Here is a 4,901-nt window from a genome sequence, read left to right on the forward strand (position 1 = left end):
TGATGTAGGGATCAGTCCAAAAGAATATAACAATTGAAAATATATATGTACCCAACATAGGAGAACCTAAAGGCATAAAGCAAATATTCACAGATAAAAAGAAAGACATTGACAATAATACTAGGGAATTTGAACACCCCACTTACATCTAAGGGCAGATCATCTAGACAGAAATCAATAAGGAAACACTGGCTTTAAAAACCACATTACAAAAGATGGACTTAATAGATATATAAAGAACAGCCCATTCCAAAGCAGAGAGAATACACATTTTTTTCAAGTGAACAAGGAACATATTCCAGGATAGATCACATGCAAGGCCACAAAACAAGTCTCAGTAAATTTAAGAAAACTGAAATAATATCAAGTATCTTTTCTGACCACAATGCTATGAGTCTAGAAATCAAACACACACACACACACACACACACACAAAGACTGCAGAAAACCATAAATATGTGGAAGCAGTATGCTACTAAACAACCAAATGGTCAATTAAGAAATCAAAGAGAGAATCAAACAATATCTGGAGACAAATGAAAACACAATGATCCAAAATCAATAGTTTGGCTTTTCCTCAGCACTGCCTACAGAGATGACAACCATCACCTACGCAGCATCATGGCTGCCCTCAGACCCCTTGTGTAGCCCAAGATCATCAGAAAGAGGATCAAGAAGTTTATCCAGCACCAGTGAGACCAATATGTCAAAATTAAGTGTAACTGGTAGAAACCCAGAGGCAGTGAAAACAGGGTGTGCAGGAGATTCAAGGGTAAGATCTTGACACTCCACATCTGTTATGACAGCAACAAGAAAATAAAGCACGTGTGCTTCTGGAAGTTCCTGGTCCACAATATCAACAAGCTTGAAGTGCTTCTAAGGTGCAAAATATCTTACTGTGCTGAGATTGTTCACAACATCTCCTCCAAGAACTGCAAAACCACTGTGGAAAGAGCAGCCCAGATGGCCATCAGAGTCACCAATCCCAATGCCAGCCTGCATAACAAAGAAAATGAATAGATAGCTCAGGTGCATATTGTGTTTGTGTTAATAAAACCACGAAACTCAGAAAAAAATCAATGGGATGAGCAAGAGTGATCCTAAGAGGGAAGTTATAGCTATGCAGGCCTACCTCAAGAAACAAGAACAATTTCAAATAAACAATCTAAACTTACACCTAAAAGAACTAGAAAAAGAAGAATCAACAAAACCCAAAGTTTGTGGAAAGAAATAATGAAATCAGAGGAGAAATATATAAAATAGACTAAAAAAAAAATAAAAGAGAAAAGATCAATGCAGCTAAAAGTTAATCCTTTGAAAAGATAATCAAAATTGGTAAATCTTAGCCAGAATCATGAAGGAAAAAAGAGAGAGGACCCAAATCAAAAAAGTGAAAAGGGAGAAGTTACAGCTGACACCACACAGATATACAAAGGATTACAAGAGATTACTACAAACAGTTATATGCCAATTAAACAGACAACTTAGAAGAAATGGACAAATTCCTAGAAATTTACAAAATCCCAAGACTGAAATAGGAAGAAATAGAAAATATGAAGAGACCGATTATCAGTAATGAAATTGAATCAGTAATTTAAAGCCTTCCAACAAACAAAAGTTGAGGAGGAATGACTTCTACCAAACATTTGAAGGAAAGTTAGAACCTATCCTTCTCAAATTGTTCCAAAAATTTCAGAGGAGGGAATGGTTCCAGACTTACTCTAGGAGACCTGCATCACCCTGACACCAAAGCCAGACAAGGTTATCACAGGAAAAGAAAATTGCAGGCCAATATCACTAATGAATATAGGTGTAAAAATCCTCAACAAAATAGTAGTCAATTGAATTCAGCTATACATTACAAGGATCATACATCATGACCAAGTGGGAGTTATCCCAGATATACAAGGATGGTTCAGTTTCCACAAATCAATTAATGTGATACACCACATTAACAAACTGAAGAATAAAAATCATATGATCATCATAATAGATGATTTTGACAAAATTCAATATCCACTTGTGATAAAATTCTCCACAGAGCAGGTACAGAGGGAATATACCTCAACATAATAAAGGCCATGTATGACAAGCCCACAGCAAACACCATACTCAACAATTAAAAGATGAAAGCATTTCTTGTAAGATCAGGAATAAGACAAGGATGCCCACTCTCACCACTTTTATTCAAACTAGTATTGGAGATCCTAGCCATGACAATCAGCAAAAAAGAAATAAAAAGAATCCAAGTTGGAAAGGAAGAAATAAAGCTGTCACTGATTGCTGATGACATGGAAATAGCATGATGACATGCTATTAATGGAAAATCCTAAAGACACCACTAAAAAACTACTAGAACTCATCAATAAATTGAGAAAGGTCCAGGACACAAAATTAACTTAAAAAAATCTGTTACATTTTTGTACCCTAATAAGAAAGAGAAATAAGAAAACAATCCCATTTGCAATCACATCAAAAAAGAATAACATACCTAGGAATAAGTCTAACTAAGGAGGTAAAAGGCATGTACTCTGAAAATTGTGAGACACTGATGAAAGAACTTAAAGACTACATCAATGGAAAGATATACTGTGTTCATTTATTTGAAGAATTAACACTGTTAAAATGATCGTTCTACCCAAGGCAACCTACAGGTTCACTGCAATCCTTATCAAAATACTAATTAAATTTTTCACAGAACTAGAATAAATAATTCTAAAATTTATATGGAAACACAAAGTACCCTGAATCACCAAAACAATCTTGAGAAAGATGAACAAAGCTGGAGGTATCATGTTCCCTGATTCCAAACTCTACTACAGCTACAGTCATCACACAACACTTGTTTGGCACTAGCACAAAAACACACACATAAATGAATGGTTCAAAACAGAGAGCCAAAAAATAAAGCAATGTTTATATGGGCAATCAATTCTATGAGAAAGTAGGCAAAAATATCCAATGGGGAAAAGACAGCCTCTTTAATAAATGATGTTGGGAAAACTGGACAGGTACATGCAAAAGAATCAAACTTTACTACTTTCTCACACCATATACAAAAATTAACTAAAAAATCATTAAAAACTTAAATGTAAGACCTGAACTCATTAATCTCAAAGAAGAAAATATAGGCAGTATGCTCTTTGACATCAGTCCTAGTAATATTTTTGTATGTGTCTCCTTAACCATGAGAACTAAAAGCAAAAATAAACAAATGGGACTGCATCAAACTAAAGAGCTTTTATTCAGCAAAGGAACTATCTATTAAACAAAAAGGTCAACTACAGTATGGGATGAGATATTTGCAAATGATATCTGACATTGTCTTAATGTCCAAATCATACAAAGAACTCATATAACTCAACTTCAAAAAAAAGCAACCTGATTAAACAATGGAGAGAGGATATGAATCAATGTTTTTCCAAAGAATATATACAGAATGGCCAACAGGGGCCTGACAAGAAGTCAACATCACTAATTATCAAGGAAATGCAAATCAAAACCACAATGAGATAAGAGGTTCTATCATCTGAAAAGCTATCATCAAAAAGACAACTGTGTTGGCCAGGATGTTTAGAAAAGAGAACCCTTGTGCACTGTTTGTGGGAATGTAAATTGATGCAGCCACTATGGAAAATAGTATGGAGGTTCCTAAGAAAACCTATAAATGGAATGACCACAGGATCCAGCAACTCCACTCCTGGATATTTACCTGAAGAAAACAAAAACTCTAATTCAAATAGATATATGTACCCCAATGTTCATTGCAACATTACCTACAATAGCCAAGATATGGTTAGTGCAATAGATGAATAGCCAAGTGCAATAGATGAATTGACAAACAAGACTGTGTATGTATACAACAAAATATTACTCAACCATGAAAAAGAAAAAATCTTGCCATTTAAAACAGCATAGATGGACCTAGAGGGTATTATGCTAAGTGAATTGTCAGACAGAGAAAGAAAAATAATTTATGGTTTCATTTATATGTAGAATGTTAGAAATAAACCAGCATAACAAACCAAAAGCAGATCACAGTTTCAGAGAAAAATTAGATGCTTGCCAGAGGGGAGGGGGTGGGAGGAGGAGAGAAATATGTGAGAGATATTACGAGGTACAAACTTCCAGTTGTAAAATAAGTGTCATGGGTATGTAATGTATAGTGTGGGAAATATAATCAACAATTATGTAATATCTTTTCATGGTGATGTATGGTAAATAGGATCACCTTTTGATCATTCTGAAATGTACAGAAATATCAAATCACTATTTCATGTTCCAGGAACTAACATAGTGTTGTAGGTCAATTATACTTCAAAAACAGACAGATAAACTCATAGAAATTAGAGATCAGATTTTTGGTTACCAGAGGCAGCATGTTGGGGGAGGGAGAGTTGGATAAAGGCAGCTGAAAGTTACAAACTTTTAATTATCAGATAAATAAGTATAGGGATGTAATTCACACTATGATAAATATAATTAACACTATTGTACATCATATATGAAAAGAGAGTAAATCCTGAGCTCTCATCACGAGAAGATATATTTCTCTATTTTTAAAATTTTGTATCTTTAAGAGATGATGAATGTTCACTAAATTTATTGTGGTAATTATTTCACAATGTATATAATTTAAATCATTATGCTATACACTGAAACTTACACAGTGCTGTATATCAATTATATATAAATAAAACTGGAAGAAAAAAATCATAAAAAAGAAAGGTACCCAGAAATGCAAATTCTCTGCCACATGACCATATGTTTCAGAGATTGTGTAGAACTCCTAATCATTTTCTTTAAGGATTTGATCACAGTTAAATACAAATTTACTTGGGTAAGATCATTTAACAGACTAACTAGGTGTCTATAATTTTAGAGATGGAAGATACTATAGA

At 34.0% G+C, this 4,901-nt stretch overlaps 1 pseudogene; it reads left to right on the plus strand.

Annotated features, from left to right (window-relative positions):
* The first annotated feature begins 240 nt into the window (after positions 1-240).
* On the plus strand, positions 241-2,455 carry LOC114902107 (annotated as a pseudogene).
* The last annotated feature ends 2,446 nt before the right edge of the window (positions 2,456-4,901 follow it).

This window comes from Monodon monoceros, unplaced genomic scaffold (assembly GCF_005190385.1).
Source record: "Monodon monoceros isolate NGI ecotype Baffin Bay Population unplaced genomic scaffold, NGI_Narwhal_1 Super_Scaffold_1, whole genome shotgun sequence".
Lineage (NCBI taxonomy): Eukaryota > Metazoa > Chordata > Mammalia > Artiodactyla > Monodontidae > Monodon > Monodon monoceros.